Below are 20,245 nucleotides of genomic sequence, written 5' to 3'. Positions count from 1 at the left end.
GGGGGGGGGGGGGGGGGGGGGGAGGGAGAGATTTCTCTGAATCCATTTATCTTTTTGTTTTTTGTACTAATTTCCTCACATTTCTAATATGAATATATTCAGACTTTTCCTATAATCCTCACTTCTCTTCTTCTGTCTTCCTCTATTCCTCCATTCTCTGACTCTTGTGTCTTTTTCCTTTTTCTCTTTACCTTTTTTCCAGGATTTCTAGAGAAGGCTGCACTGCTACACTTCCATCCATGCCTGGCTGTGAGGGAAAATAACCAAAGACTCTTCTATTCTTGTCCATTTCCTCAGAGTAAGTGGAAGAGGTAAATGTTTCAGTATAAGCGTGGTGCTGCTCTTTAATCTCCCAAATGTCACTGTTTTTGGTGGACATGTATAAGGAAAACAAAATAAAATTTGGTTGGACATAGTTTCCCAGTCTTTCAGCAAGATAATCCTAAAGATGGGAAACCCTAAGGAAAAAATAAAGTCAACAACTTCAGAACCACTGATCAAAGGGGAAAGGCCGAGATGGGGGGCAGGGATGACACTGTACTTAGTGACCCGGGAGGCCATATTCTCCATGAGAATTTCCCATGCCTCTACAGCTAATATGATTTCCCAGTAGATATTAAGGAGCTCCACTTCATAGTGGAGACAGCTCCATACTTCACGCACTGAAGACAGAGGATAATCCTACAGCATTTTCCTACTTAATTTAGGTCCTACAACAAGACTCAACTCAGGCAGTTGCTAAGCAAACAGCATTTAGATTTGCTGATTATACTTAATTTTCTGATTAATCTTGTCTTACTGCACGATTATAGAGTCAACAGAAATTCTAAACAACTAGGATTTCTGTATAGAAAATGGCACTTTTGTGTCCTAATGAAGAGCTCTCTTGGCTGGCTTAATTAACTGGAACAAACTATAGAAGGCACACCTGCAGATCAAATTCTCCCGTTAATTTTTGACACACTCTTACATACTCACATTAAAGCAAGATCCTGATTCAACAAAGTATTTCAGCACATGCCTAACAGTATACTTGTGAGTAGCTCCATGCAACTTAATAACATTCTGCTTTTCAAAGACCTTGATTCCCATATCACTTACTTTTACACCAATATTATGCAGGAGGAAGGGCAGGATAGCACATGCCCTGCTTTGTGAGGGTGGTTTGGGGAGGGTGTATGGGTGTGTGTTGGGGGGGTGCATATGTGGGGGGGGCTGCCTCGAGACTAGGCTCCAGGAGTCATCTGGGGTGAGGGGAGGCAGGGGGAGGCAAGGGACATGTGCACCAGAGCTCATCCAGGCAGTGCAGTCTGCAGCTGCCTCTGCAGTGCTCTGCATGGGGCTGAGCCCCACCTGGCAGAGCCCATACTGTGTTCCCCTCATGCCCACTGGCCCTTCCCCGGCTGTGGCCAGTGCACAGCTTCTGGTGGGGCTGTTCTTGGTGTGGTTGCAGCTGGTTGGGTGCTGCTCTTCTCTCTTCACCTCCGGCAGGGAGCCACTCAGCTGAAGCTTCCCCCCTACCTGGAGTCAAGCAGCAGGGGCAGGAGCAGGAGGAGGAGCTGTCACTGGATGCAAATGGAGCAGAGCAGCCAGCATATGCAGCATCCAGCAGGGTTGTTCCTGGTGTGACTGTAGCCAGTTGGGTGCTGCTCTGCTTCCCTTGCCTAGAGCAGCATGTCTTCCTCCCACTTCTTTCCCTGCTGCACTGCTCCAGGGGGAGTGGGAGCGGGTGGGGGGGAGCTTCAGCCAGGTAGCTCACACTGGAGACAAGGGAAGCAGAACAGCATTGGGAACAGCCCTGCTGGAAGCAGCATGTGCAGGTCAGGGCCGGGGCTGGTACCAGTAGGTAGTAGCGCAGTGTGGGCTGCCCCGACAGGAGCGGGTGGGGCTTGGCTCCATGCAGAGCACTGCAGGGGCAGTTGTGGGCTGGATCCAGTCAGTTGACAGACCAGATGTGGCTCGTGTGCGTATTTTGCCCACACCTGTACTAGCATCTCATAAAGTACATTATTGCCTACGAAAGCTCATGTCTCTTTCAATCATAGAAACTTAGAGAAGTAGGGCTGGAAAGGACCTCCAGAGGCCATCTAGCCCAGCACCCTGGCTTGAGGCAGAATCATCCTCTACATATCCATCATCTGAACTCTTCACAAAAACTGCTGTCAACCCTGACACGATACAAGCCATAACATCCTAACTTGCCACAAGAAAAGCAGGGAAACCATGGCAGCCAACAACCTGCATCTGTAAAAGGTTGTTAATGTACAACCTTCTGGGGCTGGCTTAAGAGACCCAGGTAGAGGGCCATGCCCCCTACTATGGAGGAAGGCAAAAACCCGCATAGCTCATACCAATCTGACTATGGGGTAAAATTCTTTCCTGATCCCTAATATGGCTATGAGTCTGACCCTGAGTAGAGGGGCAAGACCCTGTAGCTGGGAACATTCAGCTTTAAGTCCCAGCAGGAGCTTTGATGCACTTTAGTCAAAATCCCCAGCCTTGTCTGCAGCCAACACCCTCTGAGGAAGGCATAAAAACACCCTCACATGTGTAGGTGAAAGTGGAGGAGGGGTAGGAAGCAACTGGCAAGGCCCAGAGGTATGAGAAATACCCACAAGAGAACATAGGCATAAGTACACCTATATCACCCTCAACCAGTGGCTTTCCAACCTTTTCTTGAACACCTCCAGTGATAAAGAGGCCACAACTTCCCTAGGCAGCCTACTCCATTGTTCTAACAGTGAAGAACATTTTCCTGATATGTAATCTAAACCTGCAACTTCAAGCCATTGAACCTGTTAGTCTCTGAGGTGCCACCCTGCCTTATCTTCTGTCTGACTTTGCACTAACACAGCTAAATACTTCTGGTGGAGTTTCCCAATTTAGTTTCCCCACTTTTTCTATATACCTCATTGAATCAACACTAATTCAGAGGAGGAAAGAATACGTGTCTCCTTTTGGAAAACAGAAAAGTAAAATTGATCTTCAATACTCTACTTTGATTTAACAGATCTCAATCTTCTTCTAAACTTATTACGTCCTTTATGGCTAATTCTTCACTTGGATATTTGAATCACATTTATTTTTGTAATTTACTGAATCAATTACCACACTTTTATTATTTATGCACCATTATTAAATGCAATTAGACTTTGCATTGCATTTGTTATCTGTGCCAGAAGACATGGCAAGAAGTTGTATTTATTACTAAAATAACAAGAAAAATCTGGATGCAGACATGCTAACTGTATCCAAAAAATCCATTTCAATATAAAAGAAATCAATAGAGGGGAAATAAAAGGGGAAAAGTAGAAAATTGTCACCTTTACATTTTTGGTCATTTATTATTTCTTTTTATCAAGGCACTGCAGTATGACATACCATGAAAACTGCTGAAAATACACATTTAAGAATTTCTTATAAGTGTTAATGGTTTTGCTTAATTTTTCAAAATCTAAGCCTTCATTAATTAGATAGTTTCTAGATTTTCCATTTACAAGGATAAAATTCATCAAGTAGCTGGTATATTCTGGGGCCATAATTCTGTCACTGCTCTATACAACCAGATCCTTTCCATGTGAGACACGATTGAAACAGATTCCTCATTCATGAGAACGGTCCACTGAAATTAATGGACAGGTGTTAGTCCTAACAGTTACCCAGATTGCTAAGAAAAGCAAAATCCATAATGCAGACAGCTATTGGTAGGATTTGCCTAGGAAATAGGATGAAAAGTAGTACAAACTTTATGTTAAATTATAGTAGTTAAAGATGATTCAGGGCCCATATGAAAAGCTTCTTATGTCCATTACTCCTACTATTCAGCAGATAGAGGACAGGGCACGAACCGTATCCCAATGGGTGATATCATCAATGGAAAAAGATATTCTTCATTTAAATAACAAGCATAATTATTGTACACAATAAGCTAATATGAATCTTGTTCATAAATAAAGCACAGTATTTCTGGAGAATCTCAATAGTCAACTTTATTGTGACCTGTTGTGCACAGAAAAAAAAGTCAGTTTACTTCAATGTGGTATTTAAAAAGAAATTTCTTTGGAGACTTTGCCTGCCAAGTTTCAAGCTGCACTAAATTTTGTTGTGAAACAGGTTTAAAAACCTCTCAAAAATGGGGTTCTTACAGAAATGCTGACAAAGCCATAATTATAGTAGCAAGAGTGGATGCTGCTATTCTATTCCATATTTCTCCTCCTTGTAGATATTAATTTAATTTTGGAAGTGTTCATTGCTGAGATTCAGATTGGCTTTTTGAAATGTGTTCAGGAGCAATTTATGCATGAGCAAAAATATATTCTCTCTTAAATGTGCAGAATACTAATTTAAAACAATCTATTTTCTATAACGGACATCAATCCCCTATTGAAAAGTTGTTAGGGTTTTTTTTCCCCCTTAGTCCTCACATTCAGTAACATCCCACTATTCCTATGAACTGTCAGTTCAGCCATACAGCTCAAAACTTATATGGGTTCTATTTCAGTTTTAACTGTACAAAGAGTGCCATACAAATTTGCTATAATGCAGTTTTTAAAGTAAAAATACTAATGTCCTAAGGTTCAGATTCAGAAGCATTTATCAGGAGGGCAGTGTAAGTTACCAGCATATGAGATGTATAAATGTTCTGCTAAATAAGCCAATGCCAGAAACGCTTATTATTTGTAGGAGCAATAACATGTCCCCACAAACACTCCTAAAATGATGAGTATAATTCAGAAAATCAAGATTAACTTAACTTCAAATATAATATTTCTCTATTTTAAACTTTAGTTCTTTTTCATATTTTTTACTGTAGTGGAAGTGGACCCTATTGTTTTTACAAACATCATGAACGAGCAAAATAGATAACATATACTTACAGTGTGTATACGCTGTGATCCTGTTAACTGAGGTATGTATGGCTGAAATCCTATTAATATCATGAACCAGCAATATTGAGCTAGATCAGTATTTGCATGGAAGCCCACCAAGGAAAACCAAAAAGCTTAAGCAGTTTGGATTATTAAGGAAGTGACTCACTTTATTTAAGTCAATATTTGATCAAATGCGTGGTTGGTGTTGAGGAAGGTTTTTCTCGTGAAGATGTAAAGCCAAGCACTGATTATTTGGGGGTGAAAATCATACGTTACTACTTGATTTCTTTTCTTAAGAGGAAGAGGGTTAACCCCAGTGCCTCACTCCAAAATATATTGTGTCAATTAACAATTTCAGGGGCTGGGGTAGTGCAGGCGCTAAGGTACAGGGTTCACAGCTCAGAGGTTGCAATCAAATTTGTGAATTTGGCTAAATAATTTCTCACAAGGAAGCGTGTGGTAGTTGTGTTGGTCTGATTTTTTTTTGCAATTTTTCAGTTGGTATAATAAAAGATCATTTTGGAACCAAGAGTTCGAGATTTTTGCATTTATTTTTGTCACAAGGAAGTAATAACCCCTGAAATGTCCAGTTAGGTCTAGTGGTCTTCTTAATTCCTATCCTAAAATAGTGTGAAGTTAAACACAGATACCTATGCACGTCAAAGACATTTTGTATAGTGATTTAATAACCTTCTGGGTACATATGATATATTTTCTAGGTGTTTTGCTAAGATAGAAAACTAAGACAGTTACCCAGCTGAATACTGGACTAGGCCTCCTTTCAATGTGCTGAGCCATTAGTAGAAGTCTGACAAAAAGCCAATGAGCAGATGGCCAAAGTCCCATTTGTAATCAACCAGGGTCTTAAGGTTAGAGCTGAGGGAAGATAATGTACAGCCTTTATTAACCTAAAATCTAGAGATAGTGGACAGAAATAAGGCCTTCATCCTGAAACAGATGCAACATGGAAACCTTTCTTATATTAAATCATAGTTTGATGTATTTGCATAACTGGCATAAAACTTATGCACTTTGTTTGAGTTTGGGGCAGTTAGCTCTGATTTACACAGTTGTGCATCAAAGGAAGAACTGGGCCCCATGGATTTGGGATACTTGAGTTCTTTAAACTTCAGTGACATTGAGGGTAGCTGAGTCACAGAAGCAACATTCAGCATCACTGACTGCAAATTTTAATATGTTTTAGTGGGCATTAGTGGACAATGAACACGTTGCTTTTGCAGTATAGTGGGCACGTCTACATGTGCATTAATGTGCTGTAGTTACTGCACATTAAGTACCTGTAATAATAGGTAATAACTAAATGCACAGTAACCGGCACTACTGTTCAGTACCACTGAGGCATGCCTTATAAGTGACACTAATGCACAGTAGACTCATTCTACTGCACACTAGTGCAATAGTATGGCTTTCGCTGTGATGTGCTAATGCACAGTAGAATTAATTTACTGTGCATTCAGTGTCTTGTGTAAACACGCCCATTGAAGAGCTGTGCGACAGCCTCATGACCTATATTCTGACCAACTTTTTCTACGTTCTAATTTAGTGATTCTAAACCTTTTCAGACTTAAGATACCCTTTATTAGTCTCAAGCCACCATGTAGAAAGTGCCAGCTTAGTTTCTGCTCCTTTATTGAATATAATAGAGATGTTCTTCTGTTGCAAAGAACACAAAAAGTCCACAACAAGTCAAAATGTTTTTGACCTTATGGATTCTTCTTTGAAGTCTCCAGGTTTACCTTGTGAGTCACATGTAGTCACCTGCACACCTAACAATATCAATATTGTGCAGCACCCCATACATCCTTAAATGGATCTCATCTAATCCTGGTTAAGAATCACTGCTCAAAGCCTTTTCGTATAGTAGAAATCAGTGCAGAAATCATGGCCCATACACAAATGACAGAAACATAGAAAAAGAAAGCTTAGTTCCTTGCCACAATTTTTTAACTGACAGTAAGGTTTCAACATCCATTATACTACCTCTGTTTAAATTAAAATGAGATGTTATCTGCTGATAGATTATTAATCAAACAGAAATATTCAACTGAAGTTCCCCTTTATAATTAAACTTTCACTTTGCATAAGATGCCATTTACACAGTATCTGCAGCTACAATCACTTCTATATAAAAGAAATGTCAACTTCAAGGTTAGCATTACTTAGAAATTACAAATTTTGTCTTTGCACATTATGGTTCGATGGAGGCGACTCTTAAAATAACTACATTTATAATTCAATCAAGTGATTTTTTTTCCTTAACAGCTCCTGATGAAGCAGATTATCACAAACATTTTGACCAAAAGATTATAAATAAATAAATAAATAAATCCACTGGAAAAAATCAGGTAGAACTACCTAACATCTATGATTAATAAAGTGCGTATTGACATATGTGCATTTACTGCACAGTAGCTGAAATCACTGTGCAGTATGGGCACACGTCTACATGTGCACACCCACACTGCTCAGTAAATATGGCAACTTATGCTGACTTGAGTATAAATTTGATACCTGCATCATGCAGGTATCAAATTTACACCTGATTAATTACTGTACAGTAATGCATGCGTAGATGTGTTAATGCACAGGAACTCAGGTGGCCTCCCTGCTGGATCTTCCCAGCCACTAGGGAGCTGGCCTGAGCCCAGCCCAGGGCTTTTGGCTGGCTGCCTCTCCTGGCTCCAATTGGGGACTAAAGTTAGTCCCAAGTGCTTGGCAGCCATGTGGCCAGAGGCTGGAGCTCCCCACAGTGACCAAAGGGGGACATGGCAGGATTATCTGACCTGGGAGTAAATTTAGTCCCAGGTCACCTGCAGGTGTAGATGCTGGCCTATTCCCATTTACTGCGCAGTAAATTTAAGTTGGCATAAATACATGTGTAGACATGCTCAAATACTACCAAAGAAACAACTTGTACAGGGTGTATTAAAACTGACACAGAGTGTTATCCTTGAACTACAGTAAGGCAGCTAAAAGCAAGGCAGTTTTTAAAGGGTGCTCCAGTCTTATTAATTCCCATAAACCATCAATAGTCAATCAGGTCAGTAATTGAATAGTAGTCTTCCACGGAAAATTGAAAGGCTTAAATGGTTTGGGTTATTTAGGAGGTTCATTCACAAGTCCCTCTGGAGAGCAAGGTATCCATGAATTTCTTTATTTGGTTTGGGAAAAATATAATTTTTAATCTCTTTTTAAAATTGATTTCCCTGGGGTTTCTAGAAAAGTATTTTATAACCAAGGACCCTCCACCAGCAATATTCAGTTTGATTCCTAACGTTTTACCCAGAGTAGGCAGAAGCTATACAATATAAAATTTCAAAGTATAATTACTGATAACATAATTTGAAAATGAATAGAATAATTTTCAAAATAATCTAAAACATATTACAGTCTGATTGGCATTGTAATCCTATAGGTTCTTATGAAAATCATACCTTATCTTTTGTGGTCTGAAGATTTATTTTCACAGAACTATTTGATGCAACGTACTCAGCAAAATGTTAAGCACACTGATGGGGCTAACAGCCTAACGTTATCATTAGCCAATTATGCTAGAAATGTTTATCAATAACGATATGAATAAATCATTATTATTAACTATCAAATTGTAGCCTTTTCTTCATGTGAGATCCAATCCTGAATGACTTACATACCCTAAAACTTTCAGTGAAAGCAACAGTCGCTGTGGGTATAGTAGGCTTGTAGGGCTAGGCCAATGGATTTTAAAACCAATTATAAGCATAAGAAACTACATGAGCTTGGGACAGAGCAGAAGGCTCATGACAGATTCCTATAGTCTAGGGAAAGGAAATAAATTAATGACTTGGCTTATAAATGATGCTGCATTAAGCCAAACAAATGACTTTTGTTGACAGTGATCCAATCTGGAAAGTTTTATCTTCTTTACCTTCTGGACTACCAAGGCAAGAAGTTCTGTTTGCTTCTTTCATTTATTGTTACACTGCCGTGCTCAGAACAAAATGGCTGTAGAAACAATGCAGTAGCTAAACTCTTTACATTCAGTGTAGTGTGAATGTGACACTACAGTGCCATGATACCATAGGTTATTTTAGGGGCAAAGGAGTTCAACTGGCAAAGGCAAGTTATCTACTCAGTATTATGAGGAATCAAATCTGACAGCCTTGCACCTAAGAAATTTAAAGATACAACACACAAAAGAAAATAGTAAAGGTGAGAGATGACAGTAATATGGGGATAGGATTTAGAAGTGCTGCTGTACAAGAAAAGAAAAATATTAGAGATGTCTAAGGAATAAGAGGCAATGTTGATTCAGCAATGAGGCAATAGGCAGATCATTATCTAGGGATAGTAGTTAGAAGACAATACTTAAAGGAGAAAGACACTATATGGGAGAGAATGCTTAGAATGAAGGATAAAGGGGTGTTGAAGCAGATCAGGAGCTGGGAGAGATCAAGCTGTGAAATATAAATATTATAATTAATATACTTCCCAGTCTGAAACTAAAATAAATCAGTGCATTCAGCTGGATGGGAGGAGAAGACAGGACATGGAGAAGATGAGGGGACCAGAATTTATTGTAATGCACAATCATGCAGAGGCACTTGCACACCCTTTTAATGGTGCATGGGTCACATGTAGAGGCTGACAACTCTGTACTATCTTGGCTAACAGAGACAGATCATTTAGTCAAGATGGCAGTAGAGTCATTAACTACTACTAGATGGGGAGAAAGCACCACATTGAATACATGTGGGTTTCAGATACCCACATGCCTCACCTTTGCCAAGAAAAAAATGGACATTCTGGGTAAGAAGGGGGAAGGTGAGCAATTGGAGAGGAAGCCAGAAAAGAGCCACAAGAAATGGGAGGAACAGGGTGGGAGATTTGTTCTATAAACTTGTCGGTAGGAGAACTGAGAAATATAGGCGAGGGAGAGTGAAATATTGGAGGAGTAGCCCAATAAATCAGAAGAGACTGAAACACTAAATTTGAGTAATTTTCCCATGAAAAGTGCAGGTAAAAGAAAACTCAAAATATTGAGTTTTCCATAAAAGTATCATCTAGTTTATGCACCAACCACAGAACTCTTTGATGAGGAAAGAGAGATGTTGGCCACAATGAAAGCATAACATTTTAAAAATACTTTCTAAAATTTCAATAAGAAAAAGATGTAACAGGACAAAAATTTATATAATATTTCTTGCAAATTTTATCTTTTTAATATGGAATCAACAGGAAAGAGAAAACAGGAAATATCAAACAGCAGAAATATCAAACAGATCGCCCATCCCAAAGATGCCTGAGAAAATAAAAAATAATTTGGAATATTCCCATGATAGTTCATGCTGAGTTTTCATACACTTGTATAGCCTTATTAAACAAACACAAAATGCAACAATCAAACCCTGCAGAATTTCTTAGGGTTTTCTATTCTCACAATACCAGCCTCATATCTATTTCAAACAATCAGAACAATTTCTTACATTGAGACTGTCACTGACTTTTATACAGATGTGGAGGAGGGGGAAATGCATGTGTGTATAGCTGAGCAGAGGATGGAAATTCCATTCTGCAAAGATTTCAAGATTTTAAATTTGGTTTAGTTTCCAATGGGTGTGTCTACACATAACGCTACATCACCGTAGTGATGCACTGTGGAGACATACTTTCAGGCACAAACCTTGACGCCGACACTACATCACTGTAGCATTGAGGTACCTTGCTATAGCGCGTTGCTACTGCGACATAGCTGCTAAAAATATCCATGTGCCACCGGGATGGTGCAGTAATGGCTGTTACTACGTCGTCATTTTATACTTCCTAAACCAAGTACTGAATGACGGCGCAGTAACAACTGAGCCATGTGGGGCACATGTAGATAAATACAAAACCCCAACATTTCTTAATCCTTTGTTTTGGAGAAGTCCAAAACATATTAGATTAATGAAAATAATTTGTGCTAGTTTCATTTTAATAAAACATTTTTTGAATTGCATTTGCATAATTCATATTGCATCACTTTTACAAATAGAAGGAAGTCATTTTGAAATGAAAAAAAGCACATTTTCTTTTGCTCCACAAATGTCCTTGCTTTCAAAATTCTTGGAACTTTTTCATTTCTTCTCCAAAACAACATTTTGGCAAAATCTTGTTAGACACAGATTTCAACAAAACTGCACTTTTAATAGAAAAGGGGTCTGTTAAAGATGTTTATTTTTTCAGAAGTACTCTACATGTTGTAGCTCATAGTGTGTCTGTTAAAACTACATTTACTCAAGACCTCACAAGAACTCCCTCAAAGCTGAACAGTGTAGTAGAGCATTCTCATGTGTCCATTTATATCAAGAGGAGTTGGGGGTGATAAGAAATTCTCATAAACACTCAAGCAAATTGCTGGACTGCTCTCTGAGTGTACCAAAAGAAGGAAGAGTCAGAAGCAGAGGACACCTCCGTTCCTTCTTTTTGCAGTGGTCCAGAGCAAGTTTGTAATAAGGAAAACACTGTCTAAATGCAACACTTTGGTCCTACAGTTGTAAAAATATTGAGATAAGTAAAGATAATGAACAGATTTCTGCTCTCACTACCACTGCACCCACCTCACCATGAATCCCGATTAAACCCAAAACAGAATTTGGTCCATTAGGATTTGACTTTTTGCTGAACTGCTGCACTGTGTCGAACCCCACCCCCCAAATATGTGAATTTATCCATCCTTGATAAAAACACCTAGTTATTATTTCCAGAATTACTACCACTACTATATTAAAGTAGGGTAACCATGGCAACCTATTTATACTGAAGACCACTGTTAATCAAAAAAAAAAGGGGGTAACATCTCGTCATCCTGATTGATTTTACTTATTATTTCCACTATGTTAAGAGCTGTTTTGGGGATTCAGGAACATCCCTCAAGGACTGAATCACGCTAACATAAGCTTTTGCAGTTTAGGATGTAATCGTTTTTAAGGGTTCCCTGCTCCCAACTTACTAGACAGAGCACACTGGTTCTGTTACATAGTTAACTTGAAAGACCAGGTGCAAAACATGCCAATTTTAGCTTTCCATGATGGCAGTTTTGGGTTAATACAATTTGTGAAATCTTAATTTTTTGATCCTGCTTTTAAACTGACAGTTCTTAATTTGTGTCATATAAACTTCTCTGCTCTGTAGCAGAGATTCTGTTCTCTTGGATGAACATAATGACTGAATAAAAATAGAAGAAAAAGCTCTTTCTATTTTTCCCCTTGTAATCACCTGATTTGTTTTTATTCTTCAGCCTTCTACAAAACTTCTTTGTGCAAGACTGTGTTTGAATGGCTGCAAATGACTAAAGTTTGTGTAAATCCTGAATAGGTAGCATAGGTTCATGAGTAGTTTGAAGTGCAATTCAACCAGCCTCCACAGCTATTCAGGTAATGCAGGAACTGAAAGATCACGGATGATTTTGGATGGGTATCACACCAATGACTTCATATCATAATGCAAGAAGGCTGACTTTAGGTGCAATGCCTTGTCAAGGAAATTTCTCATTTATCTTTTTGCTTTGCCTTCAGGAGGATCCAGTCCCAGAATAACTCTGATCGACCGTGAATGCTTAAGAGTTAAAATTATTTATTTTGCTCCTTTATCTGTATGTTGTACACAAAAGGCCATTGAAGTTAAGTCACTGAATTCAATGGGAGCAGGAGCAAGCTCTTAGGCTAGGGACAGACATTACACATACACCCGTATAAGTGACAGGAAACGGGTTTAAACCTGTAACAGAACAGAAGTTCAGGGCACATGGACCAGTTTCAAAATGGCCAGACCTGATTTAAGATAAAACGGGATAGATGTAATACCAGGTTTAACTGATTTAGGTTAACCTGGTTTATCAAACTTCTGTCCCACATCCAATCCTGAGTGAAGTTACCTTGCAGTCCTCCAACATCCCAGGATGCTTTACAGCCACCCCCCTACCGTTAACCCCTTCTCACAGGGTGGCCCACTAGAACATGGCTCACAGGGGCAGCGCGAGGGGCAGGCAGGGGAACAGAGCCCCTGCTCCCCAGGCCCAGCCAGTGAGCTCTAGTCTGCTTTGCCATAGGGAGCTGAAGGGAACCACCCCCCACGTGGCTGGGCTCCACTGCCACTGAAGGTGGGAGGAGAGGAGGATTCCCCTGTGCCAGATGCTTACCCATGCAGTTGGGCCTGGGGCTACTGGGTGGAGCCCAGTGCCTTGTGGGGCTTCCCCCAGCTCAGCCTGGGGTCCCCTGGCCTAAGGCTGCCCTGACCCAGGGGAGCTGAGGGGAATCATCTCCATCCTCTTCCCAATATGTCCGGGTGGCTTGGCTCTGCAGTCACTGCAAGTAGGAGCAGGGGAGCATTCCCCTTGGCTCCTCAGGGCAGAGTAGCCCCAGGCTGGGGGACCCCAGGCCAGAGAAAGCCCCCAAGCCATGGGGCTGCCCCACCTGTGGACAGATGCTTGGCTCAGGGGGGCAGTACCCCTGCAGGGGGAAAAAAGGGGGTTGGGGGCACATGCTAGGGAACCAATCAGGGATGGTTGGGCTCGACAATTGCCAACAGGCTGGGAGGCATGCTCGAGCACCCTCTGCCCTCTGACTTGGGCCAATGCAGACCTGTACCTACCTTTCCCAAGTGAAAATTGAATGTGAATTCAGTTCATTATTGGTTCAATCTATGCAGTTTAGAGAAATCTGTGAAGATCGGATTGATTCCATCTTTACTTAGCCTTGGATCCTAAGTTCTGAACAAATAAAATTATTATGAGAGTAGCCGGGCTCTGGAACCATCTTAGATTTCAAGGATGCTGCCAAAATATGCATCAGAACCATGCACACACATTGCCTAAAGCAAATGATCTCTGCTGACAGCAAGACAATGTGCCAATATTTTTAGGAGTGACAGCAGTTACCCTGAATCCAAGACAACTTCGCAGGACGCTGGGCTTTTTTTTCCCCCTATTTAATTATTACATTAGACAAAGATAGTCTCCAGTGCCAACATATTATGAATGGATGAGTGAACCTCTAGAAGAAGGAAAGGTAACTGATATTCATTACAGAATTAATTCAGTTTTCCTTATATTCTATTTGACTTCACTTTCTATTCCATTTTCTCCTTATCTGTCAGTCTGTACTTTTGTGTTTAAAAAAAAAATGTGGTGCACATAAGAAAATTTACCTCTTCCTTGATTCTAGGTACGTGCTAGTCACCTCTGCTGAACTTGATGAGGTGTGGTTTGGAGATCTGGAACACAGCTCTGTCCTAGCTATGATGAAGTCTCAGAACAAGCAGCTCCTGCAGACAGCATGCATCTGTTTTCTGCACATATCTACTAGAAGCACCTTTGATCTATTTCAAGCAAAGGACATAGACATAAAAAGCTTTCCTGAGTTGCTATACTTCCCGCTGATGGCGATGATCATGATAGCTGTGAACAGTGACAAAAGGAAAAGAACGGGGGGAGAAAAAAAACCTTCAGATTTGAAATCTTTCCAAAGCATAAGTTCAGTTGACACATAAACTGCATTGTGCTTCTCCTTTTAGCTACACACAGCTCATTTATTTTAGGCTCTGTGTGTGTGTGTGTGTGTGTATATGGATATGAAATCTTTTTCAACTGCACTAGCATTTCACTCGATAAATTCTTCTGTAGTTCTTTTGAAATTCTGGTAGTCATATTAACTGCAGAACTTATGTTACTGTAACACAAAAAGAATAGTATTGAAAGTAATGCAGAAACCCTCCCAGATAATTCAATGCTACAATTCATTTAAAACCGGAAAACCTCCATATTCAGACTTTGCTATATTTGCATACCAGCTGTCCACTGGATGTCTCTGAGTAGCTAATCAGTGCAGCCATTTAGGCTAAGTACAAGCGTTCAAGAAGCCCAAGGCAGAACTGCTCTAACTTTTGAGTTTTACTCTAAATGTCCAACGCTAGGTCAGGAGCAAACAGAACCCTTCGGTGGAGCAGGGCTTGAAGCCTGCCTACACAAGCTGAGCCCAGAAGGTAGTAGGGACTCGCACACCTCCCAGCATACCCTGCAAGCTCCCTGGGCTGCTAAACACTCCCAAATAATGCTGAACAGCCAAACCACCCCTGATTAGCTTGTGAGCACAGACCATGATGCCCCCAAACCCCTGCTGTCGTGATTGCATGTGGCTTCATTTCCCAGTCCATGCACCAAAACAGGGAGACCCAGGAGCTGTGGCAGGTCCTGTGGGCTGCTGTGTCTGATCCTCGCTGGAGGCTGAGGGACATCACGGCAGCCTACCTGGACCTGATGTGGCAGTGGCTCATCATGGCATGTACACACATGGCCACAAGCCACCAGCCAGCTTTCCCATACATGGCCTCCCATCTGCACCTGCCAAGTGTGTTTATGTGTTGAATGCCTGGGTTTTGTGTGTGTGTGTGTGTGTGTGTGTGTGTGTCTTGGATGTCTGGGTCCTGTGTGTATGCACCCTGGATGCCTGGGTTGTGTGTGTGTGTACACGTGTGTGTGTCTTGGACAGCTGGGTCCTCCGTGTGTGTGTGTGTGCGTATGTGTGTGTGCATCCCAAACACTTTGGTCCTGTGTGTTTGGGGGGGTGCACATGCACACATGCACCCTGAACACTTGGGTTGTGTGTGTGTGTTTCAGATGCCTGGGCTGTGTGTGTGTGTGATACCAGGGTGTGTGTGTGTGTGTGCACGCATGTGTGTGTGTGCCTTCACGCACACGGAACCTAGGCATCTGGCGTGCACACACACACCCACCCACACACAACACAGGCATCCAGGGCATGACTGACTGACCGACTTTAACACAGCTGATAAGGACGATGCCCATATCTTGCACAACTCCCCTTCCCTGGCCTGATAGAGAGTGGGTGCTACATTCCCAGGGTCCTCAATTTCATCATCATTTATGTCATTGCCACCCACCTCCAATCCTTGTTGGGGGCCTGGCCTACCCCCTCCTGCCTTGGCTCATGATGGGTGGCTCATGGGGGGCAGCTGGATTGCCAGAAGGAGCACTTCAAGTATAGACAGGGCCTGGTAACATGAGCACATGCAGCACAGGGATGGAGGAAAGGGCACCCTGCCAATGTTGGTGGTCCTGGCCCTGCATGGCAGCAGACTGTTGGGATCTGAGAAGCCCTGGCCAACTAGCTCCTCACCTCCATGGACGAGAGAGCTTTGAGTGCCCCTGCCCTGTTTTATGAGGAAATGTACAAAGGATCCAAGGTTTCTGGGACTTTGTGTCTGTGAGCTGGACTCATGAATTCTTGGTCCTGCATCCTAAACTGAGTACAGTCAGTGGAAGTGCTTCTCACAAACTACATTTTACACATACAATCAGCTCCCCCAGACAAGTGATGCTACACACTAGAATGTGTAGGTGTGCTGCTGTACATTTTGGGTACAGTCAAGTATATTTTTTATAGTAATAGAAATTGGGACTCCTGTCTAGCTCAGGGACTCTGTAACAGGGTTTGAAAAATGTAATATAATGTGACAGTGTTACAAAACTACTAAGTACCTTGGTGGAGGCTGGGGATAGAGGGCATTTTCATCACCAAAATTATCTTGAAGCCATTCTGAACCATGTTAAATAGCCAGGAGCTGAACACAAAAAGCATCGAAACAGCTTTGAAATGAAATGAAGGCGCTCGAAACATTTACAGAGTTTTGAAATGTTTCGAGTTTTGAAGCAGCCCAGTGGTAGGAGGCAGGGGAGAGCCAGGGCTGCGCTCCAAGCAGCTCCGCAGCCCCATGTAGCTCAGCCCAGCAGGGACAGCAGTCTGAGCTCTCCCTGCCTCCCACTGCCGGGTTATGCTCCATGGGGCTGGTGGTGCCAATCGGAGTGCAATGCCAGCTCTGCTCACCTCCCGTTGCTGGGCTGCAGTCCGATGAGCTCCGCCAGCCCCATGGAGCTCAGCCCGGTGGCAGGAGGTGGGAAATGGAGAAAAGGACATCGAGACAAAATGATGGTGTTTCACACAGCCCTAGTGAGCCGGGTGCTGCAATGGCATGTCGGCAGAACGCAACCTAACATGAGTATCAATAGGATCTGTTTGTTACAGCGCTGAAGTGTGATACCATACCCATCCAGGGTTATCTTAGAGTGGGAGCCACCTTTTCTACAGTGGTCTATATGCTCTGACCATCTGTTTGCTTATGGCTGTAGACTGCTTTCTGCGCACTCACCACGCAATAAGTGTAACAGCTGTACCTAGCCATAAATGTCTATTTTGATACACTGGCAATCAAATTCATATTAACCAATATGAAAATTATGCCCTACCCTGATGCACGAACAGGATCTGAATCAGTGAGTTTAATTATTCTGATCTGACCTCCCACAGCACGAGCAGCTTTCTTCCCTCCTGCTTCCAGATGGGATAAAGCTGCAGCTGAATCCCCTGTAGAAGAGGAGAATGTCTCAGTGTCTGTTAGCATTAGCCATAATACAAACTTATCGTCAGTTTATTTTTTATATATAATGAATGGGAGACAGACATAAATGGAACAGGTCAACACAATGCAATGGGGAGAAGAAAGTTTAAACTGTTGTCCACTTGTGAAAGCATATGTTTATCCTAAATAATTGATAGCTTAGCCAGGAGCACACTCTGAAGTCTAATTTCCCAAAGATCCTGTTCTTTCTGTTTAGTATTGCCCAGCATGACCTCAAGAGTCTCTCAGACATGGTTAGATGGTTCTGAAGTTCCCCTTAAAATACAAAATAAAACAAGCATGAATTTAAACTGGAAGCCAGTCAGAAGTGCAACTCAGTCTTGCATCTTAAGTTTAATTTAACTTGAAAGCCACACTGAGACTTGAAGGATGTTGCTGAGTGTAGTGGCTGGCCTGGAGGAAACACCATTTTTCTTTGAAGTGCAGGCATGACATTTACCAAGAGTTTAAAGGCAGAGGAACCGCTTTCAAGTTGGTGGGTTTTTTTCTTTTTTTCTTTTTTTTTCTGATCACAAAACTGAACCTATCAGCTCCTGCCTTTTTTTTGTTTTTTAAATAAACACAAGTGAAAGGTATAATGCAAAATAACAATAGGTCTGTGAAAAAAACCCCAACGTTGCCACTGTCATCCAAATATTAAACAGCACTATCTCACTGCCTTAAAAATGAATTTCAGTGGGACTTTGTGCGGCCTAGTATATTTTCATGCCATCAAATTTAAATTATTCTTAAAAAGCGAATAGACTGTATGGTCTAACCCAGATCCACTGGGTTATCTGACTGATGTTATGATGCAGAGAGAAAGTACTTCCATGCTACTTCCCTTTCCACCTCTAGTGCCCCCATGGAGCACCTTTCACTGATGGGTTGTTCTCACTTTGGCTCTCTGCCACAGACCACCCTGGAGCCATCTCTAAAAAGTCAGAGGGGAAATCCACAGAATCTAACATTATTTTATAGAAGAAAATCCCTAGTGGTTTGCAAGAGTGATGATAACGCAGAATGTGGTCTGCCCTCCAGCTTCTGTTTCCTATGGAGCTCCTGATGTGGAAAGGTTTTAGGAAGAAAAACAGTTTTTTACTTAGACGCATCTCCTGATAAGAGTCCTGTCTCAGCATAAATTCTGCAATATCCCTGCTTTCTATACATTTGTGTTGGGTTTTGCCTAGCTTAGAGGGAAGGTTTACAGTAACATGAGATCATGCCAGACAGTGTGGCAGTGAGGTATGATCCATCTTCTCTGTCTGCGCTACACCCCCAAACTAGGATGTAATGGAGCTGCTTTGGCACAGTGGCCCCATGGGAATATTTTTACTGGCTTATGTCTAGCCCTTTGCAGTCATTCAGGAGTACAGCACTCATCTAATCTTTTGGCAATGTTAACACACCCTGAGTGTCTCTAAACAAACACTGTTTTACTAGCAAGGACATCACTGTACTGCTCAAAATAAATGCAGCCTGTAAAAATACTTAAGAATTAACTGCCTTATTTAATGGCAATGTGGCCTAGTCATTGATTAACAATTGTTCTTTGAACAAACATATGAAGAGAAATCCAACCAGTCTCAGAAAAAAAGCCAAAAACCTCTTGAATGTGTATCGGGGTACACTATACAGCTTAGTGGCATGTACTCTTTGAATTTTCCTTGACTTAGTGCTGAAGTCAATAGGAGCCTTTCTATTGACTTTAATGGGCTCTGAACTAGGCCCTTAAAATAGCAGCAGCGATGAGAAAATCTTTTTTCTCTCTTCAAGCAGGAAGGAAACAATGCTGCTTTCCTCTCAAATGCAGACCTCTCTAGAGGTCCTTGTCATCTCAAGGCTGAATCCTTCAATGCTCTCTACTTAGGGATGACCATGAAAGCCACATAGAAACTTTAACTCATCTTACATAGAACAGTTCAATTCCTCAGGAAGATACAAGCATGAGTGCCAATGCTTTGCTATTTATATTGCTCCCCATGCCAATTCCTAGTCTTCATAAGCGGATCCTCATTTTCAAAACTCCTGGGTAAGACTCTGGCCTCGCTGAAGTCAGTGGGAGCTTTTGCACTGGTTTCAATAGGATCAGGGTTTCACCCTGGGTGGACTAGGGACAATCACTACTCCCTTTCTGAGAATAACACAATCAATAGTGATTTCAAGTTGTGCTGATGCTGTGATAACTCTCATGGGGTAAAGAAAGGCTCATTTTGGTACTGCAGAATTCCATTTTATATTATATAAATTTGTGTTTTTCTTTTACAGCAAAATACCAGAGAGGTACCTCCTACTAGCAGGGCAGAAAAAGGCAGAATGAAAGATCTTCATTTTCTTTCAAAGTCTTCGTCCTAAACTTACAGGTTAGGATGCTTGGAGGAGGTACGACAATCCCTAAGAAGTGTCTACAGTGCAAGGAATCTGCATGCTTAAGCTTGCATTCTGGCCCATAGCTTCTTATTATTGTCACTGAAAATCTCTAAACTAATTTCCCATATGAGTACAGTGCCTAGATGTTGTTCAGATCCTGGGGATGTACACACCCAAGCTTCTGTTTTCCTCTTTACACAGCCTAATTTACAGTATGCTTGTCAAATAGCTGCAAGCTGCAGGACTTGAATGCAGTCAGTCCTCTACTGGCACTCCTACGTTCCATATTCCTGTGTTTTGCAGCCCTTTGTGAACCCATCCTCATTTCCCCTACTCTTTGAAATTTGCATGGTATTTTTTAGATTTTTAGTATTTTGTAGTGTCCTCCTCAAGGCATAGGGATAGGAAATAAACTTGCTGTAGCATAAAACGGGTTTTTAGCACACATCAGATCCTTTGTGGTAATTGCCTGTGTGCACGCTTGTACTCCATGGTAAACGGAAGCTAATCTATAGTTATCAATTTTTTACTGTGGGCTAAGCTACTAGAAA

At 41.6% G+C, this 20,245-nt stretch overlaps 1 protein-coding gene across 1 annotated transcript in view; it reads right to left on the bottom strand.

Annotated features, from left to right (window-relative positions):
- DPP10 (dipeptidyl peptidase like 10) overlaps nt 1–20,245 on the bottom strand; it is a 393,708-nt gene that overhangs the window by 164,898 nt on the left and 208,565 nt on the right. The gene's annotated exons all lie outside the window — the stretch shown is intronic.

The sequence above is a fragment of the Alligator sinensis genome, unplaced genomic scaffold, assembly GCF_000455745.1.
Source record: "Alligator sinensis unplaced genomic scaffold, ASM45574v1 scaffold4_1, whole genome shotgun sequence".
In the NCBI taxonomy this organism is placed as follows: domain Eukaryota; kingdom Metazoa; phylum Chordata; order Crocodylia; family Alligatoridae; genus Alligator; species Alligator sinensis.
This window is presented reverse-complemented; position numbering and strand designations above follow the sequence as displayed.